Source organism: Kogia breviceps, chromosome 4, assembly GCF_026419965.1.
Source record: "Kogia breviceps isolate mKogBre1 chromosome 4, mKogBre1 haplotype 1, whole genome shotgun sequence".
Classification (NCBI taxonomy): domain Eukaryota; kingdom Metazoa; phylum Chordata; class Mammalia; order Artiodactyla; family Physeteridae; genus Kogia; species Kogia breviceps.
Window position 1 is genome coordinate 55,978,761 of NC_081313.1, and position 27,107 is coordinate 56,005,867.

Sequence of the window (27,107 nt, forward strand, 5' to 3'; positions counted from 1 at the left end):
TACCTCATATAGCGCTCCAGTGACTATTGCACCATGCCTCCCAAGTACACATGTGGGAGGGTTCTCCAGGGGATAAAGCCTGGCTCTCTCAACTGTGGCCTGAGGGCTATCCCAGGGGACAGACAGGGATGCTGTGACCGACCCCTGTGGAAGGGAGAAGGCAGTGCTCATGGGAGGAGACATGGTTGTGCTGTGATAGCCCAAATTGTCTTCTGATATTCAGAGTTCATAGCCTAGGCAGTGGACAAGTCAGGAGTTCATCATAAGGCTATTAACAGTAACCTTGCAAACATCCATGTCTCCGTGTAAATTCATACCAGGCATATAGTCCACCTCATTTACCTGGCTCTCTTATATCAAATTTTGACACAGGGCAGTGGAGCAGAAAAAGCCCCAGAACAGTCAGTCAAATAAGTAAATCTAAAGACTGAAGCTCATGAACTTTAATCAGAAGAGGGATGACGTGGCCCTCAACTGGAAACTGCTTACTCTCTTGTTTCAAGCACGGCTCTGACAAGCTTGGTTTCATTATTTCCCAGTCCACAGTAGATTAGAGATAGAAATTTTAATGCAGGGAGATTGACAAGGGGAGACAGCAGGCAGGAAAGAATTGTAACTCCCCTACTCTGCACTCCTGTGTTTATCCTCTCACGGGCTGATGAATGAGAAAAACAGTCAGACGTAAGAATTGGAGGCCTTTAGTGTAGGGCAAATAGTTCTTTATATACAGCTTGAAACTGAGTCATCAAGAAAAAGCCTTGAGCTCTTTAGAGAAGGCTGAAAGCTTTGTGATACTTTTTCGCAACGTTTCCATTGAAATTTAGGTATTTGGAAATTTTAACTTTGGGACAAAATAGTACTCGATGTCTGCAGAGTTTGCGATTTAGTAAACACTCTCACAAAACTTGTCTTCACAACCAGATTGTGAGCCCAGGTGGCCAAGCATTTTCCTTAAGAACAAGGAAACCAAGACCCAGATAGGCTTAAATATATATACAGATATTTTAATATATTTATTTATTTATTTTTGGCTACGTTGGGTCTTCGTTGCTGCACGCGGGCTTTCTCTAGTTATGGCAAGCAGGGGCTACTCTTTGTCGTGGTGCATGGGCTTCTCATCACGGTGGCTTCTCTTGTTGTGGAGCATGGAGGGGCTCTAGGTGCATGGGCCTCAGTAGTTGTGGCACACAGGCTCAGTAGTTGTGGCTCATGGGCTCTAGATCGCAGGCTCAGTAGTTGTGGCGCATGGGCTTAGTTGCTCCGCAACATGTGGTATCTTCCCAGACCAGGGCTCAAACCCACGTAGCCTGCATTGGCAGGCGGATTCTTAACCACTGCACCACCAGAGAAGTCCCAGGCTTAAATATATTGCCCAGGTTAGCCGTGGTTCTTCTGGCTCCTCACCTTGCATTTTTCCTGCCTGGCAATACCCCCCTTTTTTCTTGGAACCCTTCTCTGGAGAAGTGGGACAGGGTGCTACAGGGTCAAAGCTAAGAACACTGATTTGACACAGGTGACTTCTCTGTGTGGTGCTTAGAACATGCATTCCAGGGATAGATAGCCTGGGTTTGACTCCTGGCTTAGCAACTCACTAGTAGTATGACCTATCTGGGCCTCCATTTACACATCTGTACTATGGGGATAATATCCTACCTACATCTTAGGGTTATTGAGATAGTTAAATGAGTTAATTCACATAAAGTACTTAGACAAATTCTTACTGTAGGCAGTAAGTATGATATCCCAGCCCCAAACCTATAACAGTATAGACGTGAATCTAAAGTATTTAGGAAATAAATTATGATTTGATTGTAGGAACTTGAATAGAATAACACATCCCTGCCTTCTATAGAATATTTTAATGCTTCTGAACTATTTTATTACTAAGTAGGTTTTGTTCTAATAGTTTTCTTATTTTTTAAGTTAGTTTTCTGCCTCAACATATATATTTTAGTAAAATGTTAAACATAAAAAATGATATACTGTTAAACATAAAACATTTATGTTTGAGCACCAGCAAATTGCTATAGTCTGCCTATGCTTTTGACTCGTGGTGTGGTTTGGGTCCCTGTGTCTGTCAAAGTTTGGGAACAGTGTTAACGACATTTTAGTAAAATATTTTAAAATACGTAAACGGGGCTCTGCTGCACCTCCTCATCCCCAGCCCTAGTCTCAAACCTGCGGAGGGGTCCTGCTTTAGGGAAATCGAGTAACCACTTTCCAAAATTATAAAAATACCTTTATTTACTGCCACCAGTGCAATGTTTACAGGAAGCCACCGAATGATCCTCTCTAGTGGCAGCTGGTGTGGTTGGGTTGGCAGTTGGGAAGCTGTGAAAAACTCACACTTTGCCTTTAGCAAATAAAAATATTCACGTTATTTCATGCAAAGTCCTCCCTTTTTCTTACAATATTCTGGAATAGACTGGGAACGTCGGAAGGAAGAGTGAGCTGCTCGGTCAGAGCCAGTGAGAGCATCTTTCTCTTTGGTGCCTATTATTAAAGCAGCTCCACAGGCATTGTGCCCCTTCTCTCTCTGTTCTCTTCTGATTATATGATTATTTCCACTTACAAACATAATTGCTGTGAAATTATGTCACCATATGAATACTATTTTGCAGTCTTTGTTTTCCACAGACCATAAACTATTTAAAACTGTTTCTATGAAGTCTTCCCTTGTCTCCTTTAAAACTGTATGAGATTTTATCTTATAAATTCACTGTAAGTTTATTTGACCCTATCACTGGGCATTTCCCAATATTTTCCTATAAATACCTTTTTACATGTAGTTTTCTCCTTTTTCTTTTTCTTCTTTTGAGATGTTATTTTGGGACCCTTTCCCAAGATTAGGATTAATAGATCAAAGAATGTGAATACATTGTTGTTTTTGTCACATATCACTGTTAGGACTTCCAGAAAATGTCAACAAACATTGCTGTGGAGATGATTCTTTTTAAGAGAAAGTAAAATAGAATTTTATATTCAGCGATTCACTTATATATATATATGTATATATATATATATATATTCTTTTTTAGATTCTTTTCCCTTATAGGTTATTAAAAAATATTGAGTAGAGTTCCTTGTGCTATGCAGTAGGTCCTTGTTGATTATCTGTTTTATACATAGTAGTGTGTATATGTTAATCCCAACCTCCTAATGTATCCCTCCCTGCTTCCCCTTTTGGTAACCATAAGTTTGTTTTCTATGTCTATGAGTCTTTTTCTGTTTTGTAAATAAGTTCACTCGTATCATTATTTTTGGACTACTCATACGAGTGATATCATATGATATTTGTCTTTGGCTTCACTTAGTATGGTAATCTCTAGGTCCATCCATATTGCTGCAAATGGCATTATTTCATTCTTTTTTATGGCTGAGTAATATTCCATCGTATATACGTACCACATCTTCTTTATCCATTCATCTATCGATGGACATTTTGGTTGCTTCCATGTCTTGGCTATTATAAATAGTGCTGCTATGAACATTGGGGTGCATATATCTTTTTGAATTATAGCCTCTTTCTTTAACTTTCAGGACATCCAGTAGAATCATTCCATATGTTAGCCTATTGGCCATGAAGCTTTACTACTGGTACTTTTTGGTACTTCAGGCCTCATACACCTCCCATTTATTTTTAATCATTTGGCTGGGTCCCTGGTTGGGAGGGTAGATACTTTTCCCATCAGAAGAATGTGAAATGAGGTCACACGCCCAGTAATTGGCAGAATATAGACCTTTAGATTGCCAACCCTGGGGCTTATTTATTGACCCTTTCAATGAATGGGAGAAGGGGGATGTGTCATTTTTGGAAGAGTCTAAGCTTTAATTTCCCACTAGTGAATTTCATTTGAATAACAAAACACCCACATGTGTATTGCTATTGACAGTATTCAGTTGAGGGTATCTTGCTCTGAGATTCCCAGGATGTCACCACCATGCACCCAGGTAGTCACCTTCTGTTTGCTTATCCTTTTTTTTTTTTTTTGTGGTATGCGGGCCTCTCACTGTTGTGGCCTCTCCCGTTGTGGAGTACAGGCTCCAGACGCGCAGGCTCAGCGGCCATGGCTCATGGGCTTAGTTGCTCCGCGGCATGTGGGATCTTCCCGGACCGGGACACGAACCCGTGTCTCCTGCATCGGCAGGCGGACTCTCAACCACTGCGCCACCAGGGAAGCCCCTGCTTATCCTTAAAGATAACCTCGCCATGATGGATTTTCTTTCTTGAAGTATGTGAGAAGCATAGGTATGAATTCTTGCAGTCTGTAAGTATCCCAAATTCAAGGGCATGTTGGATTTCCAAAACTACAGGTCAGATGTTTGTGACTTAAAATAATTTGCCATTAGAAAAAATTATAAAAACGACATCTCACTTCTTAATCATGTTTAATAGCTTTCAGCTATTGTACAGGTATTCATGTGTAAATTGTTATGTGATTTCATTTGATCCTCACAACGATTTCGGGTAGGGAGTATTATTAGTCTACATTACAGATGGGGGAGTAAAAAGAGACAGAGAAACTAAGTCAGACTTTTCAAGTTCATGGAGCTGTTGAGTGGTAGAACCAGATCGCTAACCCATGTCCTTGGACTCTTCTAAGTCCAGTATCTTTCCATGTCAACAGTGTTGGCTGGGTTCCTGGTTCAACACTTAGAAGGCTGTTTTACCCACGATCATTAACACTGCAATTTAGGGAAAATGTTTGCCTCCCAATTTCAGGATTGGAGGCAGACTCTAGGACGTGAAATGATCTGTAATCTGATGTTGTGAAATCAACTATGCTAAGCTTGTCTTTTGAGCCCTTGGGCTCTTTCCCTGTACCCCTGATGCTCTTTTCACTGGCCCAGCTCCAAATACACTAAATTAGATTATCCAGAATCGTTATGCAAGAATTTGTATTTAAAAGAAAATAACCTCACACAAAAGAAGACAAACAAAATAGAAAGGTAAACCAATTTCTTGCATAAGAAAACAGGAAGACTTAACATGAAGATGTCATTTTCTCCTACATTAACCTGTATGTTAGTACCTCGAAACAATACTTCAAGGAAAAAAAAAAAACTGGAAGTGATTCGCTGATGCTAAAGTTTGCTTGGACAAACTAACAAGCATGAGGCCAGAATTTCTGAAAAAGGAGAGCAGTAGATGCCTCGCAGATTTTATAACATGATGTGAAGAAGCCAGCTCCTTCCATCTCGCTAGTATGGCACTTTCCTCAGATACAGGCCAAGGTGAGCTACATACAGTCACTGTGCTTGTCTTCATCAAGTCAGCACTGAATTTTTTTTTTTTTTTTTTTTTTGTGGTACGCGGGCCTCTCACTGTCGTGGCCTCTCCCGTTGCGGAGCACAGGCTCCGGACGCGCAGCCTCAGCGGCCATGGCTCACGGGCCCAGCCGCTCTGCGGCATGTGGGATCTTCCCGGACCGGGGCACGAACCCGTGACCCCTGCATCAGCAGGCAGATTCTCAACCACTGCGCCACCAGGGAAGCCCAGCACTGAATTTTTGAGGAGACAAAAGTCTGGCTGTGAACAGAGAAAGAATGGCCAGACATAAGAAGAATGACTTGGTTCTGAAGAACATTGGAGAGACAATGGCTTAAAAGATTTAAGAAGACAGATGTAGATGAAAGTGTGTAGAAATAGGCACTCATATATTGCTGGTAGTTAATTATTGTCAGATACCATGTATAAAATATCATATATACAAGGGTCTTTATATTCTTAAAAATCGATCTTCTAATCCTTCAATAATGTCATTCCCTTCTTCACTTCTGAACCTATAGGGTCTTCAAAAACTTCCAATTTTTCCAAATTTCTCAATTTTTAGGAGCAGTGAGGCCCTCTGGGGAGAACAGGATGCAGGAAGACATTTTCTTCTGTGTATTGTTTGTGAAGTACATATTTCCAAGTATTAAGTGAACTGATCAAAGTCCTAGTTTGCTCAGACACTCACGGTGTATGGTTGTTGTCCCATATTTAATATAATTATTAAGATTTCTTCTCATAGATGTCCAGATATGGATGATAAACTATATGATCACTCTATTTATAAGGCATCTTAGTGCAGGTGTATGATAGCTTTGCCTAGATGACTTTGCATTCCTCTCTAAGATATGGAAGAGGGTCCCCCACACCCCAAACTCCCTTGTCTTGGGTTGACTCAAGGGCTCTTGGGGATTTGGGGCTGAGACAGCCTTGAGTCCTCATAAACAAGATGAGATCCCTGGGTGTTCCATCAAATGCACCCCCATTAAGCTGTCATTTATCCAGTTGGAACTCTGTGTATGTGTGTGTGTCTGTGTGTGTGTGTCTGTGTGTATGTGTGTGTACGTGTGTACTCGCATAAATGGGTGTGGTAGGAACCTAATCTTTCCATGGGTCAGAAGAAAAGTAGAAATACGGAGAGAAATGCTCTTTATTACTGGAAATGCCTGAATCTGTCTGTTTGCAATACAAAGGAGAGAGAGAAGAGAGAAAGGTTGAGATGGATTTAAGGCCACCATTGACTCCAGGGTCCTCTCCCTCCCCTGCCCCCAGGCACACACTTCAGTGAGAGTGGCTCTGATAGGAATGTGTTTTGGAAAAGGCAGCCTGTCTCCGAGCTGCTGTACAGCGACCAGTGACGTTGGCCGTCTCTATAGAGACGAGTCGCTTTCCTAGGAAACCTTGGTGAGCAGGAAACCCTAGCAACCGGTTGAAGGCCTTGTTTTTTTTTTTTAATATGAGGATTTTCTGTACTTGAATTCAAAAGACCCCTCCCTGGGAAAGCAGCTTGTGGCAGGCAGAAGAGGGCAGGCTAGTTTGCCTGGAGGCTGAGAATTTGGGAATAAGATTGGAAGGCTGTTGGTGGACCAGGGTAGGAGAGATTACTGTTTGCTATGCCAGGTTGGCTGGTTACAGCCTGAATTCATCTTCAGCCTGCTGTATGGGAGGCCACCACTGCCAATTAATCCACGAAATGATACCCCTAGGGACAAAACAAAGCTTCGATTGCCTTAGCAACCTCATCATGGTTTTCCTTTTCACCTGGCAAATTCCGGGCATTAGTAGCAGGGAGAGATCAGGAGCTCAGGGGGTGCAAATCCAAGCTCTATGCAACCCAGTGAACCTGCCTACTTGGCACAAAGTAAATGCTCCAGTTAACTGACATTTAGTTCCTGCCTCTTCCCATCGAATCAAAGCAAACATCACTCCTTAAGGAAAGTCTTCGTTCTTAGTAAGAGATTGCACTGGGCTGCATGTAAAGAGAACCAACTGAGGAGTTTGACCAAATAGGGATACTTTTCACCTAAGAAGTCTGGAAGTGGGCAGTTCAGGGGGCTGCCAGCTCCATGGTGTCATTCACGTCCTAGCTCCTTTTGGCTCTCTGCTTGGCCATTTTTGGAATGTGTCCCTCCACGGCATAAGAGAGAGGCCCTCCAGTCATCATTCCAGGTAGGATGAAGGAGCAGCAAAAATTAAGGAGGAAAGAGAGGTGCCCACGTAAAGAAGCAAGACCTTTCCCAGCAGGTTTCTAGTTCCTTCTCATTGGCCAGAACTGGGTCATATGACTCTAGCCTCCAGGGAGGCTGTGATGTGTGGTTTTTTGGCTGAGCATGTTGTCACCATAAACAAAACAGTGGTTGCATTTTTTTGGTTTTATTTTACTTCACTAAAATTCATTTATTTTTCATTTACATTAAATCACATTACCCTAAAAATTTAATATATATATTTTACACATGAAATTTAAACTTAGAAATGAAGCAACTGGTGTTGCTTTTACAACCCTTTCTGCCCAAAATATGAAAAGAGTATTCTGGCTCCATGGCTCAGAGGGATAGGATGCTGATATGAGTGTTAGAAAATGAACAAATAGTTCTTCATCGTGAATAGCAGAAAGGCAATATTCAGACACAGTAGGTGTCTGCGCAACTATCGGACCTCAATATTGAGGTAGAGTATCAATCACATTGACCGAGTCCTTCACTAGGAAGCATCATCAAACACTGTGATAGTCTCAGCTCCAAAATGGCTTGCAATCTTATCGGAATCAATTCTCAGTCCCCAACATTCAGAGAATTCACAATATACATATTCCATCCACTGTCAACCTAAAGTGAAAATGTAGTCAGTTCTGTTGTTGGGCCATTATCTGGCTACCTGGCTGAATTTCCATTTTCAGGTTATATACAGAGGCTGTGGAGTAGGAGCAGATGACCACCTACATATTATGATTTCAGGGGGGGTCCCAGAAATTAACGTCCAGAGTAAATCTGTAACAGTTGTGAGCTGGTGGTCATCACCCAGACAACCACACTGCATGAACCACAAACTATGAAATATTAACATACATAAGCAGGGGGAAATATTCAGGGTTCTCCCAATAAACAGGACCAAAGGGCTGTGTATATATAGAGAGAAGGACATTTATTATAAGGAATTGACTCACATGATTATGGAGATAGGTCCTGAATCTGCAGGGTGAGTCAGCAAGCTGGAGACCCAGGAGGGGCGATGGTTTAGTTCCAGTCTTAGTCTGAAGGCCTGAGAATCGGGTGAGCCAATGGTGTAGCTCCCATCTGAAGGCCGATAGGCACAAGACATAGGAAGAGCCAATGTTTCGAGTCCCACAGTAGAAGAAAAGCCAATGTCCCTGTTTGAAGGCAGTCAGGCAGTAAGAATTCTATTACTTGGGATGAGGGCAGCCTTTTTTTCTATTCAGGCCTTCAGCTGACTGGACAAGGCCCGCCCACATTAGGGAAGGCAATCTGCTTGGCTTAGTCTACCAGTATAAATGTTACTCTTGTCCGAAAACACCTTCAGAGAAACACCCAGAATAATGTTTGACCAAATATCTGGGCACCCCATGGCCCAGTCAAGTGGACACATAAAATTAACCATCACAAAGGGTAATTTAGTGGTTTGGAGAAGGCCCAACTATCACGATTCCACCCAATTCCCCCTTTTCTGTTTTGGCCACGCCACGTGGCTTGCAGGATGTTCATTCCCTGACCAGGGATCAAACCCAGGGCCCCTGCAGTGGAAGCATGGAGTTCTAACCACTGGACTGCAGGGAATTCCCTCCACCCAATATTTTTTTTTATTAATTAATTAAATTTATTTTATATTTGGCTGTGTTGGATCTTGGTTGCTGCATGTGGGCTTTCTCTAATTGCGGCGAGTGGGGGCTACTCTTCGTTGCGGTGCACAGGCTTCTCACTGCAGTGGCTTCTTTTGTTGTGGAGCACGGGCTCTAGGCGCGCAGGCTTCAGTAGTTGTGGCTCATGGGCTCAGTAGTTGTGACTTGCGGGCTCTAGAGCGCAGGCTCAGTAGTTGTGGCACATGGGCTTAGTTGCTCCGCGGCATGTGGGATCTTCCCGAACCAAGGCTGGAACCCGTGTCCCTTGCATTAACAGGAGGATTCTTAAACACTGCGCCACCAGGGAAGCTGGGGAGAGGTGTGACGAGATGGTTTTCAGAGTGTATGTGCAAGTTGGGCCAGGGGCATCAAAGCCTACAAGTCATAACCATCTCCAAGAAAATACAATTTTATGGGCCTGGGGCCAAAGTAGGTAAAGATCTGGACTGTGCCCAGCTTAAGACAGAACAGCTGCCTGTACAAAAGGCCAGTACATCAGACCACTCTTATATGTATTTCAGAATTTCTGTCTCAGGTCCCAAAATATGTCAACCTTTTGCTGGAGAATACTCATACTGAAGTAGAAGGCAGAGACGTACACCGGCCCGCCCAGCACTTGGTCGCACAGCACCTTGGCCAGGACGGCGCACGCGCTCCAGCAGGCGCAGCCACACGTAGTTGAAGTTCGCGTGGAAGGCCACGGCCACAGTGGCCACGCGCCGTGTCTGCCGCCGGTCGGCAGGGCCGCCCCGCAGCCGCTGCTGCAGCGCGTCGCCAGCTGAGAAGAGCGCGGCGTAGAGCAGCATGTTCGTGGGCCAAGGGTAGAGCCGGGTGGTGCTCAGGAGCGCCCGACACCAGCCCGCCATGCCCGTGCCCTGGGCGCCGCAGTGGTTGTGTTTTAAGGGCAGAGCTTATTTAAGAATAAGTATGGACAAACAGCTAGTGTTATCTGCTGCACCTTCCCTGATGGCCTTCGTGCAGGGGTGTGCTGGAAAATGTTTAATAACCAGCCATCTGGGACAAAAAAGGACGCTGGTTTGTCATGCTTGCCAATTTCTGTGGTATAAATACCTGATCATGGCCAATTTCAGGCTATTGACATGATGACGCTTCCCCCCTCTGGAAGTTTATAGAGAGAGACTTGAGGAGTTCCATTAAGAAGTAACACACAGCCTGGAGCCAAATATAGACAGGTCTTGGATCTTCTCTGTTCCAAAAAGTACTGGGGGCAAAGCACTCCTCCTCCTCCTCCTCCTCCTCCTCCTCTCTGAAAATGGTCTCTACCTCTGCTCTACTGACATGCATTAGAAATCTAGGAGCAAGGTGGAGTGTTCCTAGCTTAGTGGCTCAGCCCTACAGATCCCAGGTTTCCATGTAGCTCCTGACCCATGGGACATCTTTTAGAAAATTAACATTGGTTGTTGCTCTAACATGAGTTAAGCTTTTGCTCAGGGTTCAGGAGCCCAGTGCTTCAGTCTCCAGCACTCAGGCAGGAATGATACTATGGGAAAACTGACAGCCTCACCCCCAACTCTCTGGAGACAGTGTAGCATAGAGACAAAGTAAAGAAGGAACATGGAGAATGGGGTAAAAAAATCACTGAGTTGTCTAGTCCCCTAGCTAGTGCACAGCTGGAGGAAGGAGAAGCTGGAATGTGTCCTGCATGTATCTCTGTGTTGTGCTCTGACCTTGTAATTCTGGCCACCCTCAAGTTTTATGAGCCCTGCATCCAAACGATTGGCTGGAAAGCTGTTCTTCATGTTCTGCTGTTAAAGCCAAATTCCCTGAGAGACGGGTTTCAGGGCTTACAGCCTGTACCACATTAACAATTGTCTAAATGAGATGCAAATGTTGCCTAGTAGACAGAGGATGAAGTGACCTGTGATAGTGCATTTTGGGTCTAACCACCACAGACTGGACCATTTGGGATCCCCTCAATAAAGCTTAAAGAAAGTCTCGCTTATTACATGCTCTCCTAAGATGGAAAAGTCTGGCTTTGTGAAACCAAGAGCAAGATAGAACCAGTAGCCTCATTTTCAGGCTGTGAGGCAACTCAGTTTATCAAAATGACATCAGGCAATGTCCATGACTTGATTTATTAAAGACAGTTACTCTTGGGCTCCTTTACTACTTTCAGGGACTGGAAGCATCTAAAAAGAAGTACAGACTTAGTTCCAGGTCCTGATGTAAAGCAAACAAAGTTCACATTTATTGTGAAGGGGTTGTTATCCAAGCCTGGGGTCCCAGCATGCACAGAGACCTCCAGGTAACTGCTGTGGTGCATAGACTTGAAGTGCCTAAGTACAATGCTTGGTTTTTGCAGGATAATAATAGACAACACTGTCCCTCTAGTGGCAGGAACCTGAATTGCAGGCCCAGTGCCTTGGAGGGACCCATCAGCAAAAGGAAGGAGTTATGTCTCACAAATTCAAATATCACAAAAATTTACATTTTTATAGGACTTACAACTTTAAAAGTTCTTTCACATGAACTCTCTCTTTTGATTCTCACAACCATCCCATGAAAAACAGCTTGCATTTCATTTTTCAGATGAGGATATAAAAGATAAGCTATTTAAGACCACATAGCTATTAATGGACTCAGGTCTCCTGACTTTACATTTAGGCCTCTTTCTACCACATCGTGCTTCTTTCCTCTTCTGGACATCAAAATGAACTGTTCTGTGTTAGGTCCAGGTCTGAGATGTCACCATGATGTGGAAATGAATATGGTTGTCCCTTGTCCAGTCACTGTATTGCCCCCATCCTAGACAACAGTTGAGGAAACTTGGCTTTGCAGGGATATGCTTTAACCTTAAGAGACAAATAGTGAGAATTTCAGGTACTACTGAAGGCAAGTGGAGGAGAGGTTTCCAACTTGAAAGGTTAAACCTTGGAAGCAGCCTCCTGTTCTTCTCCAGGGCAGGACTGGAGCCGGAAGGAACTAAAGTTCCAAAGTCCAGAAGGTCTCCTGCCCCTAAAATTTCTCTCCTATCAGTGGGTTGATGTGTGACTGTCCTTTATAAGGAGAAAAGGCTTTTATTTTGCAATCAGGGCTAAGGCTTACAATGCAAATGACCCTGGGAGAGAGAATACATTGGCTTAAATTTGCACTAGCTTGGAAATGATTCATTTTCTGACAGCCATTTTGCTACAGTCTGGCAGAGGTGGGAGAGGAGATTCGGAATGCCATGTAGAAGCGGAGAGTGGATGACGGTTATGCAGAGGACCATTTCTGAAGATATGCCCCACCTGCAGGACTTTCGCCTGAGAAGTAAACCAGCCACAGCTGTCCCTCTCCCAACCACCCTCTCACCTTGACCCTCAGCTTTTGACTCAGCCTCTCCTTCCAGGCAGAGCTTCAGCTACTTAGCTTGGCGACCCTGACCCCAGGATGAACTCCGCATCCAGCTCTCGGCTCCCTAGACTGCCTCATGCTCTTGTCTTTCATGGCTCCTTGGAGGCCTTTGAGGGAGCAGACATGGAGGGGAGGAAGCTGCTGCCAGCTCCTCTGCATCCTCTCGTGCTCCCAAGGGTATATCTGAGCCTTTTCCTGGATCTTGAAAAAATTAAGATATTGAATTAGCATGCTGGAAGACCCCGCTGGATGGACACACAGCAGAAAGAAGAACATTTCCTTTGCAGGGAATGTATATAGAGTGAGCATTCATGGGTGTGTCCGTGTATGAGCGTAAAGAGAGCATTTTTGCTACATTCCATTGTCCTGAAATAAAAGCCATCAATGTTACAAGTATCCCCCAACAGGCACACATACACACAACACACACACACACACACACACACACACACACACACACACACACACACTATGGGCTCCTTTCTGAATGGATTTTCATCTCCTGAACTTTTTGCCATAGGCTTTGTCTTTCCCATGACGCAGAAAAGACTAGGGAAGAAAGTGATCAAATGGAAACCCCGGGCCCCTTCTCCACTGAGTCATTGAATGCCCAGGGCTGGACCACCAAGGGCCTAGCACTCTCAGCAAAGCCCAGGCCCCAGCTTGCTGCCCAGCACAGAGCAGGTACTGGAAGTACTCTGGGGCTTAGCCAGCTCCCTGGAAGGGCAACGCTTCCTTGCCATGGAATTGCTCTTCTCATTTTTATGTACATGGCAAACCACTGCCCCCAACTCCGGATGCAACTGCTTTTTTCCATGTAATTAGATCCTTTCCAACAACCAGCCACCAACAGATTTCCAGAAAAGACCCAGGAAAAATTGTGTAGCCTATCCTCAACCTGGTTCCCTGCTTCTGTGGGAAATTCTCTCAGAGGGGAGAGCAAAGGACCTGGGCAGCCCTTCATCTAAAGACTCAGTCACTGGCCTAGTACCCACCCTGCCAAGGCCATTTCCAGGGCTAACCCAGAAGGATGGAAGCACTGTGTGTGGGGGGGAGGGTGGGGGCTTGTAATACGCTGGTCTGACCTGAACTCCTTGAATCTCTATCACTCATCTCATATATCCCAGGACCAGCCCACAGGTGTGTGCTTTGGGCAGTGCAGAAAGAGTCGGCAGAAGGTTGCTGGACTCCGAAGAGGAGAAGAAGGTATGAAAACACTTCGAAGGAAAAGAAAGATGTGGGCAGTGGGTGGAATGGAAAGAGACCAAGGGAAATAAGTTACTCCTCCAGTTACAAGGAGCACTAAATGGGCTTGTCCCTGCAGCGAGGCAACAGGCAGCAAGTCAGGGTACAGACATCCAAGCCTGCCTGCAGTCCTGAATCGAGGGCTGGGGTTTGGTGTTTTGCTAGATAAGCAGGAGCGAAACCTTGAAAACTTGCTTGATTCCATCCAATGCTTTCACTGATTAAAGGCTTAGAAGCTGCCAGAGTTCTTTAACTCCTGTTGCTACCAAACAGGCGTGGTAGGTGAGACCCACAAACGCTTATCTGAATTTAAAGGGAGTGGAGAAATGTGGTTGTGAAGTGCCAACCCAGCAGGCGTCAGGGCTGGAGTTTACTGCTCGCTTGAAGACGCCGAGGCCCTGACGAGGGGCCGGAGAGCAAGCATGAGTCCCAGGGTGAGAGACTCGGGAACCGCCGGCTGGTGTTAAAAATAACGTTCTGCTTCGGGTAGACTCAGTGTCCGCCAGGAACTGCAAGAGAAAGATAAGCACATCTCTGAAGCTCCTGCTGGCCCACCAGTGGCATCCTGGGAAGGGAAGGGAGGAAGAAGAACCAAACAGGTCTGAGGAGAAATGACCTTCTGGCCTGAATGTCAGCAAACCCACCCCCCTGTCAGGTTCCTGGGCTTGGGCTCATGGCTGAAGCTCCTCCCAGGAAGACCATGATCCTTCTGGGTGAGAGGCCAGCTTGCTGTGGGAGGTGCAGAAGAGGTTCTGTCCCCGCCCTGAGCAGCCCCAGCACCTACTCTGAGTAGAACCCAGAGCACAGAGGCCTCCTTGGATGAGGACAAAACCTTCGCTGGATCGATGGCAATACTTCTGCACCTGGCCAACAAAACCAGATGGAGCCCCGAGGGCCTCCATTGAGAAAGTGGGACCTTTTCTGTGTGCCTAGTTATCCTTTATTTCAAGGCACAGTTCTTTCAAGAAGACAGAACCTGGAGAAGTATCTTTAATGAAGACCATAAAATCAGAACGCAGCTGTGGATGCCCGAGCCCGTCCTCCTCATTTTACAATGGAGGAAACAGAGGTCAAGTCCACACAGGGAGAGGAAGAGATGGTAGAGTCCATGGTTCCCATCTGAGCCTCATTCACTCCACCTGCTACCTCTGCTTTGTACCACCTGCAGGAACTCCCAGCCAACCCACCAGGCAACCGTGAACTGAGAATTCTTTTTTAATAGACTTTATCTTTCAGAACTGTTTTAGGTTTACAGCAAAGTTGAGTGGAAGGTATGGAGATTTCCCCCACACGTGCAGCCTCCGCCATTAATAACTTCCTCCACCAGAGTGTTCCATTTGTAGCAAGGGACCAACCTACCCTGACACATCGTAGTCACCCGGAGTCCATAGTCTATATTACGGCTCACTCTTGGTGGTGCCCATTTGTGGGTTTGGGTAAATGTATGATGACATATATCCACTATTACAGCATCATACAGAGTGCTAGTATGTACTGTCTCATACTAAAAATTCTTGCACAGAGAATTTTCACGACAACCCCTATAACAAAGAACAAATCACAAGGCTTAGTTGCTGTTAGTCTGGGGCTTCATCTGTGGTGCACAGCTGCCTAGGTGCTCACTGGCTTGGAGACGTTCTGCTCCCCATGTCCCTTGCTCCTGGCTGCTGGGATGGAAGTGTTTAGACATGCAGGTCCAGGATGAGGATGCAGGCACCTTCGACTGACAGATAGGGTCAAGACAGGACCAAGGTGTGATATATAGAGTTGTCATTGTAGACAAATTTGTCTTTGAAAGCTCCTAGTTCCACCCCTTTAACATGCACATACACACACACACACACACACACACACACACACGCACACGCATACGCATACACACCCCTTCTATTCCTTTCTTCTAGTACAGTGAACTTCTCTCCATCCTTTTGAAGGATCCTAGTGACCTTTTGCACTGTCTTTCATTCTGACTGTAAAAAAGTGCTTCAGGAAGGGATCCAATGTCACTTATTTGCTATTCAGTGTCAGCTGAAGCCATTGCGTTTTCCTTCCTGGGATATTTGCACCATGGGCCTTAGCTCTCCTTGTATAATGAAAAGTTTTGTCTTTTAGAAATTTTAGATACCTAAAGCAGGTGAGAAGAAGAAGGCTTTTCCCTGGGTCCTTGAAATCACCCGACCTAGTATCTGCTTCTCCTTTGCCTGGCACAGGTTCTAGCCTCCCTTCAGCCAGACACAATGGCAAAGAGCCAACACAGGACGTGAATACAGAAGGGGATTTGAATTAGAAATGGTCCTTTGGAGCAAAAACTAAACTTTTATTTTTCCAAAATATAAAGCAAGTAAGAACAGATCCCTGACTCAATGCTATGGCACAGATGTGTGGTATTAGAGGAAAAAGCACTGGAAAGACAAGGATTCTACTCCTGGGTTCATATAAAAGTGGGACTTTTCAAGTCATTCTACTTCTGTGAGCCTTGACTTCTTGCTCTCTAAAATGTGTGCGTTGGATTAAATGTTTTCTGCAATTTCTTCCAGCTCCAGTGTTCTACAGTTCTATAGTTAGAAGAGGAACTAAAATCAAACCAGATGAATTCAGGGTGCCAGGCTCCCCACATCCTTTGCTTTTGACAAAGGTGATTGAAGTGGCCGAAGGAAGCTATTTTCACCAAACCTGGGCTGGCCCTATCCTAGGAAGTAGGTGCTAACGCCCAGCAGATTGCAAATGCCACTATGACAAAGAGCCAGGCTCCATTTTAAAAGGAAAGCATATTGATTTTTGGAATAGCCATCTCCTAGAGAATGTAACTTTGAGCCAAACCAAGAAAATTTATGAGGGTTCAGTCTATTCTTATAAAGTTTTTAAATCAATAAGTGCTGCCTGGAAGAACCTGGCCATTGTGATGGCTCAAGAAGGCAGACGCAAGGATAGTCATACTGGCCTCAGATGTAACAGACAAAGTGAATCATATGACAGAGGGGAGGTCTGGGCTCTTATATCTGGTGGAAAGCATACTAGGCTTGGATCTGGAGTTAAGACATGTAGGTACAACTTCCAGCTCTGATACCAGTCGTAGGTAAGCTACATCACTAAGGCAGGGACCATATCTGTCTGGCTGACTATTGCAAACAGTGCCTGGCATCTAGTAGGCACTCAATAAATTTTTTTTTTTTTTTTTGCGGTACGCGGGCTTCTCACTGCCGTGGCCTCTCCCGTTGCGGAGCACAGGCTCTGGACGCGCAGGCTCAGCGGCCATGGCTCACGGGCTTAGTTGCTCCGCGGCACGTGGGATCTTCCCGGACCAGGGCACGAACCCGTGTCTCCTGCATCGGCAGGCGGATTCTTAACCACTGCGCCACCAGGGAAGCCCAATAAATATTTTTTGAATCAATATTTTGCAGTGTCACATACTCACTGACCCTCGGCTTTCCTTTCTTATTTGCTCTTTCATTGGATCCCTTCTCAGTCTCCCTACCACTGCTTCCTTATCTAGGTCATTATTCTTGCTGCCTAGATTATTGCAATAGGCTTCTAATGTCCTCACTGCCTCTGGTCTTGCTGCTAATCTAGCCCATTTTCCACACTGCAGCCAGCGCAATCTTTCTGAAATGAAAGTCTGGCCATATTACTCCATTTTTTTAAAAGTCTTCTAAATTGTCATATTTATTGGCATAAAATTGTTCATAACACACTCATTTTCTTTTAATGTCTGTTAGATCTATAATATCATCTCTTTACTTTAATGCCCCATATGTGGTAGTATTTAGTAAATGTTTCATATACACTTGAAAAGAATATGTTCTGAAATTGTTTGTTGCAGTTTTCAATTAGGTAAAGTTGTCTAGCCATATTTCAAGCTTCTATTTCCTTAATGATTTTTTTGTCTACTTGTTCTATCAGTTACTGAGTTATGTTAAAATTTTCAGTTATGATTTTGTATTTATTTCTCCTTTTAGTCTGTCAAATTTTGCTTTACATATCTTAAAGCTGTTAGTAAGTTCATACAATTTAGAATTTTTCTGTTCAGTTGACCCTTTTGTCTTAATGAAAATTTATGTTTTCTCTTTTTTACTGCATTAGTCTAAGTAGAGAGGTTAATTTTATTAATCTTTTCAGCACTCTATATGTAGTAATACTTTTTGACTGGTCTTTTTTTGTCTGAAATTAATATACCCATATTAGTCTTTGTTTTATATAGTGAATCTTTTTCCACCTTTTTTCTTTCAAGTTTTCTATATCCTTGTGAAATAATAAGTATATATATGTGTATATGTACCTGTATATGTATATGAATATGTGTATGTATATGTACCTGTATGTGTGTATATGTGTATGAGTATATATATGTATATGTGTATATGTATATGTGTATGAATATGTATATGTATATATCTCTGCCCCTGGTTTCTGACACATTGCTCCTAAAACCCTTGTAATCTTCTGAGTCATAGGAGTGCGAGGAGCATCTCTTATTCTAATATTTGATCTTTTACTCCAGACCCTGACACAGACCTCCTAAATCCCTTGGAATTTCCTGGGTAATAGGAATGTTCTGTTTTCATAATATGACTCTTGTTGGACTCCTAGATGGGGACTGGTCACCAGAAAGACCAAACCATGCTTAGAACCTTGGAACTTTCAGCCCCATGGGAGGGGAGAGAGGCTGGAGATTGAGTTAATAATGCCTATGCGATGAAGCCTCAATAAAAATCCCTGAAGTATGGGGTTTGGAGAGTTTCTGGGGTTGATGAATACATCCATGTGCTGGGAGGGTGGCACATCCCAACTCCACAGGAACAGAAGCTCCTGCACTCACTCTATGTACCTGTTTGTCTGACTGTTCATCTGTATCCTTTATCATATCCTTTATACTATATAATACACTGGTACGTGTAAGTATTTCCCTGAATTCTATGAGCCATTAAAGCAAATTATTGAACTTGAGGAGGGTGTCATGGGAACCCCCAATTTGTAGCCAATTTGGACGGAAGTGTGGGTAACCTGGGGGACTACTTGTGATTGTCATCTGAAGTGGGGGCAGTCCTGTGGAACTGAGTCCTTAATCTGTGGCATCTGATGCTAACTCTAGGTACGCAGAGTCAGAATTGAATTGAATTTTAGGACATGAAGCTGCTGTTGGAGAATTGGTCGATGTGGGGTAAAACCCATACATTGTGTGGCCAGAAGTGTTCAGTATGTAAAGAAAATAGAGCGTTTTTTCCCTTTCAATCCTTGTATGTAAAGTTTGTCTTTTAGAAACAGAATTTAATTGTTTTTAAATTTTTTTCATAAATGTTGAAAATCTTTGTCTTTCATTCAGTATTTATTTATAATTACTAGTAAGTACTGATATATTTGGTTTTAAGTATACATCTTTATGCCAGTAAATTTAACAATTTGGATGAACAAGTTCTTGAAAAGCACAATTTCCTAAAATTAAAACAAAGATAAGTAGAATCTTCCCGTATCTATGAAATAATTCGGATTTCTAATTTAAAACATTCCATCATGGAAAACTCCAGGCTCTAACAGCTTCCAGATATTTTAATAGCTTCCAGATATTCTAATTCTTCCAGATATTTTTGGAAGAAATAATACTAATCTTACACAAACTCTTCCAGGAAAAAGAAGAAAAACAATGAATAATTCCCAACTCATTTTATAAAAGCAGCATTACTTTCATCAGGTGATACCAACATCTGAGAATGACATTTCAAGAAATGAAAATCACAGCCCAATCTTACTTATAAGCATAGAGGCAAAAAAACCTAAACAAAATTTAATAAATCACATCCATCAATATACAAAAAAATATAATACATAATGGCTGTATACCAGGAATGTAAGTTTGATTTAACATTCAAAAATCAATCAGTGTTTCACTATATGAATAGAATAGGGGAGAAAAAACCTTATAATCCTCCCAATAGATGTAGAAAAAAATTTGACAAAGTTCAACATCCGTTCTTGATTTAAAAAACAAATCTCATCAAACTGCAAATAAAAGAAAATGTTCTGCAGCATACATTATACTTGATAGCAAAATATTACATGCTCTCCCCCTGAGTTCAGCAAAAAGACAAAAATGTCCACTTTCACCATTACCATTCAATATTATACTGGAGGCCCAGGCCAGTACAGTGAGCTTAGCATAAAGGAGGTACAAAGATTGGAAAGGAAGAAATAAAGCTAACATTATTTACAGAGTACATAATTGTATAAAAATAAATAATTCTAAAGAATCAATCGAAAAACTATTAAAATTAATAATTAATTTAACAATATCACTCTACGCAAGGTCACGATACAGCAATCACTTTACATACTAGCAAAAGAACAATTAAAAATTTAAAAAAAATTTTAATGTCATTTTATAGTAGCAAAAAAAATAAAACAGTAAATCTTACACAAGACCTCTATGCCAAAATCTACAAAACATTATTGAGAGAAATGTTAAATCCTCAGTAAATGGTTGGATGAATATACCAAGTTAATGGGTTGAAAGACTCAGTGTTGTTAAGATGTCAGTTTTCCCCAAATTGATCCACAGATGAAACGCAATCCCAATCAAAATACCAGCAGGTTTAAAAAAAATAGAAATTGCCAAAATTTTAAAATTTACATAGATGTGCACGGAGTATAGAATAGTTTACAATTTTGAAAACAAAAGGAACAAATCTGGGAGACTTACATTACCTGATTTTGAGACTCACTATAAAATTACAGCCATCAATTCAGTGTGGTATTGGCATAAGGATAGATTAATAGATCAATGGATCATATTACAGTCCATAAATAGACCCACACATATCTAGTCATTTGATTTTTGACAAAAGCTCCAAGATTATTCAATGGGGAATTCCAACAAATTGTATGGGAAAAAATGATATTTATATGAGGGAAAAATGATTCTCAACCCCTATTGTATATCATAACAAAAATTTGTCTCAGATAGATCATAGATCTTCATGCAAAAGAGAAAACATAAAACTTCTAGAAGAAAATAAATATCTTCACCTCCATAGGTTAAGCATTAATTTTTAAAATTGAAGTATAACTGACCTACAACATTATATTTGTTTCAGATGTACAACATAATTCGATATTTGATATATTGTGAAACGATCACCACGATAAGTCTAGTTAAATCTGTCACCGTACATAGTTACATAATTTTTTTCTTGTGATGAGAACTTTTAAGATTTATTCTCTTAGCAGCTTCCAAATATGCAATACAGTATTACTAACTATAGTCATCATGCTGTACGCTATATCCCTAAGACTTATTTATTTTATAACTGAAGGTTTGTACCTTTTGACTTCATCACTCATTTTGCCCACCTTCCATCCCCTGTCTCTGGCAACCATCAATCTGTTCTCTATATCTATGAGCTACGTTTTTTGTTTTTGTTTCTGATTCCACATAAAAAACTGAGGTCATACAGTATTTATCTTTCTCTGACATTTCATTTAGCATAATGCCCTCCAGGTCCACCCAAATGGCAAGATTTCATTTTTTTTATGGCTCAATAAAATTCATAGATATATGAATTTTCTTCATTCATCTGTCAATGGACACTTAGGTTGTTTCCATATCTTGGCTGTTGTAAAGGATGCAAGCAATAATTTCTTAAATAAAGCACAAAAAACACCACCGGAAAAAAAATGATAAATTGTATCTCAAAATTAAAACCCTGACTTTTGCTTTTCAAAAGACTCTCTTAAGAAGTGTGAAAAAGCAAGTCACACAGACTGGGAGAAAATATCTGCAATACATATATGTCACAAAGAATTTATGCCCAGAGATATAAATAACTCCTTAATAACAATAAAATGCAAACAATCCAACTTTGTAGAGATCGGATTTGATCAGACACTTAGCAAAAGACATATGAACGGCCAATAAAAGATTCTCAACATTATTAGTCATTACGGAAATGCAAATTAAAACCATGAGATATGACTTCACACCCACTGAATAAACAATACCAGGAGTGGTTGAGAATTCGGAGAAACAAGAATTTTCAAAATTGTTGCTGGAGGGCTTCCCTGGTGGCTCAGTGGTTGAGAGTCTGCCTGCTGATGCAGGGGACATGGGTTCGTGCCCTGGTCCGGGAAGATCCCACATGCCGCGGAGCGGCTGGGCCCGTGAGCCATGGCCGCTGAGCCTGCATGTCCGGAGCCTGCGCTCCACAACGGGAGAGGCCACAACAGTGAGACGCCCGCGTACCACAAAAAAAAAAAAAAAAAAAAAAAAGGAAAAAAGTGTTACTGGAAGTGTAGAATGACACAACTTCTTTGGAAAACAGCTTGGCAGTTGCTACTAAAGCCAAACTTATGCATACAACTCTACGCTTGGGTATTTACCCAATAGAAATGAGTGCATATGTTGACCAAAGATGTGTACAAGAATATTCACGGCAGCTTTATTCATAATCACCAAAATCTGGACTCAATGTAAATGCCTATTAACAGGTGAATGGATAAACAAATTGAGATATGTTCTTACAATGGAGTATTGCACAGCAATGAAAAGGGACAAACTATAGCAATAACCAGGATGAATCTCACAGGCATAGAGTTGAGTGTCAAAGCTAGATTCAAAAGGATACATATTGTATAATTCCATTTATACAAATTTCAGAATGAGGCAAAACTAGTCTATAATGAGAGATTTTGGAAGAGTGGTTAATTTAGGAGAGGAGAATTGACTGATAAGGAGGCATGAAGAAGCCTCCTAGAGTTTGATCAAGGAGGAGGGTCCATGGTGTAGACATCTGTAAAATTGACACTTTAGTTGGGATGACCAACTTGTCTCAGATTACCTGGAACTGACCTGGTTTTAAAACGAAAAGTCCTGTCCTGGGGAAACCAGAATGGCTGGTCCCTAACTTTAGGTTTGTGCACTTTGCCATATGTATGTTATTCCTCAATTTTTATAAATCTGGAAAAGAAAAAAAATCAATAAGGAAAAAAAGGTTTTCAACAGCTCTCTATTGCCCTCAGGACAGAGTCCAAATTCCTTTCTTATGGTACGGAAAGCTTTTGCAGCATGGCCCATGTGTGTCTCTTCATTTCCACATCCTGCCTCACTCCTTGCCCCCTCTCCACCAGCCACACTGACTGCTGACAGCTCCCTGAATATGCCTTTTGCTCTCTCTTGCATAAGCTAGTCCTCTGCCCAGAAACCCTTTCCCCTAGCTCCTCCCAGCTAGCTCCAATTCATCCTGAAAAACTCAGCTTGGATACCATCAGCTGTCAGAAGGTTTCCCTGACACATATCCAAGGTCTGGGATATGTCATAACACATGTATAAATGGTCAGTTATTTATTTATTCCTTTATTTAATAAAACATTAGATTAAGCTTCTAAAAGGTGCCAGGAAGTACCCAGCCCTACAGGGCCTCACAGTCTAATAAGCATATAAATAGACCATGGCAGAAAATACAGGTGTATGGGATAGACACTAAGGCACCATCTCCCCCACCACGAGCCTGCAGGGAGAAAGAGGGCTTTTAACAGCTATCTGAAGAAGAAGAAATGATACCTACAAAATAACTTCTTTAAGCCTCTTTCAAACATTTATTGCTTGCACAGATCCAAAGGTATCATTTTCTTTGAGTAATCTTTAAAATAACTCAGTTTTCTTGCTTTTCTGCTCCCCATCCCCAGTTTTATTGAGATATAATTGACATACAGCACTGTATAAGTTTAAGGTGTACCACATAATGATTTGACTTACATACGTCATGAAATGATTACCATCATAGGTTTAGTGAACATCCATCATCATTGCTTTCCTACTTTTAAATGTCATCCAGAAAAGACAGTGGTACTCAGTAGCAGTGAATTGTCCAATGGTTATAACAGTGTTGTGTGCAATTGCGCAAGGCTGTCTGAGTACTGAGGAAGTAGAGTGTAGTTAGGAGCAACTCCTCAGGTCAGACTACCTGGGCTTGTATACCTGATCGATCACTTTCCTAGAGCTTTGGGACCTTGCCCAAATACTTAGAACGCCCTGAGCCCCAGATTCTTCATATGCAAAATTGGAATAACAATCGTACCTATCTCTTATGGTTACTGTAAGCATTAAATTAATCAGTACTCATAAAGGACTTGGAAAGGTGGCTGAAATATATACAGTCAGCACTCAGTGAGTGTAGCCAATCTTACGTGAAAGACCAGGCAACAGTGCAGACATGTCTCCTTTCATTATTACCCCACGTCTCCCCGCCTCTCTTCTGAGCCTCAGGCTCACAGTTATTACAGCGGAAAGGATGTTATCACCTGATTGAAATATGAGTAGCTCAAATTAATCAATCCCAGATCCCCTTCTTGATTTTTTTCTTTCTTTTTTATTTAAAAATAATAATTTATTTATTTTTGGCTGTGCTGGGTCTTCTTTGCCGTGCACAGGCTTTCTCTATTTGCGTCAAGTGGAGGCTACTCTTCGTTGTGGTGCACAGGCTTCTCATTGTGGTGGCTTCTCTTGTTATGGAGCCCAGGCTCTAGAGCACAGGCTCAGTAGTTGTGGCATGTGGGCTCAGTAGTTGTGGCTCTCGGGCTCTAGAGCCGCAGGCTCAGTAGTTGCGGCACATGGGCTTAGTTGCTCCGTGGCATGTGGGATCTTCCCGGACCAGGGCTTGAACCTGTGTCCCCTGCCTTGGCAGGCAGATTCTTAACCACTGCACCACCAGGGAAGTCCCCCCTTCTTGATTTTTTCTGACTAATTATCTGTTACCTAGACTAAAAACATCACAATCATACTTCTTTCTATCTTCCTCCATATCCAGTTATTCAATAAGTCTTGAAAATTCTCACAGCCATTACTTTTTATTTTTTCTAGTTCCCTTGCCACTTCCAGAAATAGAATTTCAGATCATCACACGTTTGGGTTTCTTCCATAGCCTCTGAACTCACTCCCCTCTAATTCAGACTGGTCTTCCTAGATCATCCCTTGACCCTACACTCTTTTGCCCAAAAATCTTCAGTGGAACGTAACTGTCCTTGGGAATCAGTCAAAACTCCACAGTCTGACATTCAGTGTCCATCACAATCTGACCCAAATCCTACCTTTTCGAATCAATTTATCTTCTACACAAAATTTCTCTGTCCACTTGTTTACCTAATCTGTAGCACTGTCTGGCAAATTTGGCTGGAACGGAGCTAAAGTGCAAGGCCTATAAGGAGATTCTTTCTCCTCTAAGCCCAAACTTAGAGATTAGCACCAGTCCCAAACCTAATGTGAATGAGGCAGAGAACCCAAATACCCATGACCAAGGAGAAATGAAAGCAACCAAGATGGCTCCCCTCAGGCCAAAGTGATCCCTATCTTTCCCATATCCAGCCACATGGAGAGAAAAGGGAGAAGAGAGGGCCACACCCAGCTTTTTGCATCAGCTTTTAAAAATTCCAGTGTTCTTCCTTGCCACCAAATCCTGGTCCTATCATTGTCCTGAATCTGGCCAGTTGGATTTGTAACTCCTCCTGGGGTGGAGAGAGTGAACTGGAGTTCTAGTGTCTTCCTTCACCTAGAGCCTCGACTTTATAGTGCTTCCCACCTCTTTACCTTGTTCACATCATTGACCCTGACGAGTATCTTTTGCCTGTTGAAATTCTACTTGGAGTCCTTCCAGATCTAGAATGACATTCTGCTTCTTTATCACCTTACTTCAAATTCATATCTTTTCAGTTCTAACAGCACGGACTGTACTCATTTGATACTTAGCATCTTCTGCCTTGCATTATTAGCTATATTTTCCTGGGTGTATATATTTACTTCTAACTGCACTTACAGCTCCTTAAGCTATAGACCATGTCCCTGTGCAAGTCTGGAGCTGTTAATTAAGATTCTCTTGTCCAGTTGTTTTACTCTGATGCCAACTAAGCGTAACAAATATGTGTTGATGAGTTAAATGTGTTATGCATTAGGCTTTGAGGTATAGATTTCAGTGTGAAAGAGATCTAAAGATATGGGTCACATACAAGGCTGCTCATTGCTACCATACTTATGACGGCAAAAAATTAAAAACCAAGAAGTGTCCATTAGCAAAGTAATGGATAAATAAAATCTCTTAAACGTCTATGTTGAAACACTACTCTGAATAAAAATGATAAGCTAAAGCTACGTGTATCAACAAAGATAAATCTAAAACCATAATGCCTAATGAAAAGAGCAAGTTTTAGAACTATATTATAGCCTACCAGGTATGTAAATTTTAAAAACACAGCTAAAATAGTATATTCTATTCATGGATATGAATAGAAGAAAAATAGGGTATAAAAATGTGAATCAAACCTATTTGTATTCATATTTATCAGTTGAAAGAAGGATTGGTCAAAGGGTCTTCCAACTATTTTCTGTAATTTTTATTTTATTAAACAAAGTAAACACAACAACATGGGGGCTTGTTAGATTGTTCTTTGTCTTTTTCGGTGTATTTAAAGCTTCTCAAAATGAAGAGAAACAAACAGAAAGATAGCATTCAGTCCAGCCCCCTGTCCTCTGACTGGCACGCTGCTATTCTTGCTATTGTATGAGTATAGAAATCAAGGCAGAGAAGAGGGCCTGAGGCTGTTCAGAGGCTAGGCGTGGCTTGGGAATTACTGCTGATCAAAGTTCACTAAATCCTTTCAATCTGCTAGTTTTGTTAGTGATTTTCTTGTAAGTGAAAAGTGAGGTGGAGGAAGGGGGTGGACAGGAGGAAAAGAAAAAAAGAAACCTTTCTTGTTGCCTGGTTACAGTAGATCCCTGTATAATGTTTTTCACCTCTTAAAAAGAGATGTCTCATTCTTTCTTTTTTTTTTTTTTTTGTGGTTCGCGGGCCTCCCACCGCTGCGGCCTCTCCCGCTGCGGAGCAAAGGCTCCCGACGCGCAGGCTCAGCGGCCACGGCCCACGGGCCCAGTCGCTCCGCGGCATGTGGGATCCTCCCGGACCAGGGCACGAACCCGCGCCCCCTGCATCGGCAGGCGGACTCTCAACCACTGCGCCACCAGGGAAGCCCTTGGGAGCCCCCCTGAGATGTCTCATTCTTTATACCCTTTTTAGGTTGATGCTTTTTCCAGCAAAGGTCTGTTCGTGTCTTGTACACTGTCTGTAATAATAATAATAATAATAACAGCAAGTGCTAACAATTTTCAAGAGCTTATTACATGCTGCACATGGTACACTTTACATACAGCTTTCTATCTGTTTGGATACTTCTGGCTACAAGTACCATGAAACTCTACTCCAACAGAGTGAAACAGAAAAAAAAATGTGTTAGGTCACATAACTTGGAGACCAGAGATTGACAGCCTTCAGGACTGGTTTGTTCAGAGGCTCAGTGATAAAGACCCAAGACTCCTTGTGTCTTTCTGTCCTACTGTTTGAGGAC

General features: G+C 42.3%; 1 protein-coding gene and 1 pseudogene across 1 annotated transcript in view; one reads left to right on the plus strand and one right to left on the minus strand.

Moving 5' to 3' along the window:
• Positions 1–27,107, plus strand: part of MAP1B (microtubule associated protein 1B) — a 234,430-nt gene that overhangs the window by 46,748 nt on the left and 160,575 nt on the right. The window lies entirely within an intron of this gene.
• Positions 9,539–9,994, minus strand: LOC131755677 (mpv17-like protein; annotated as a pseudogene).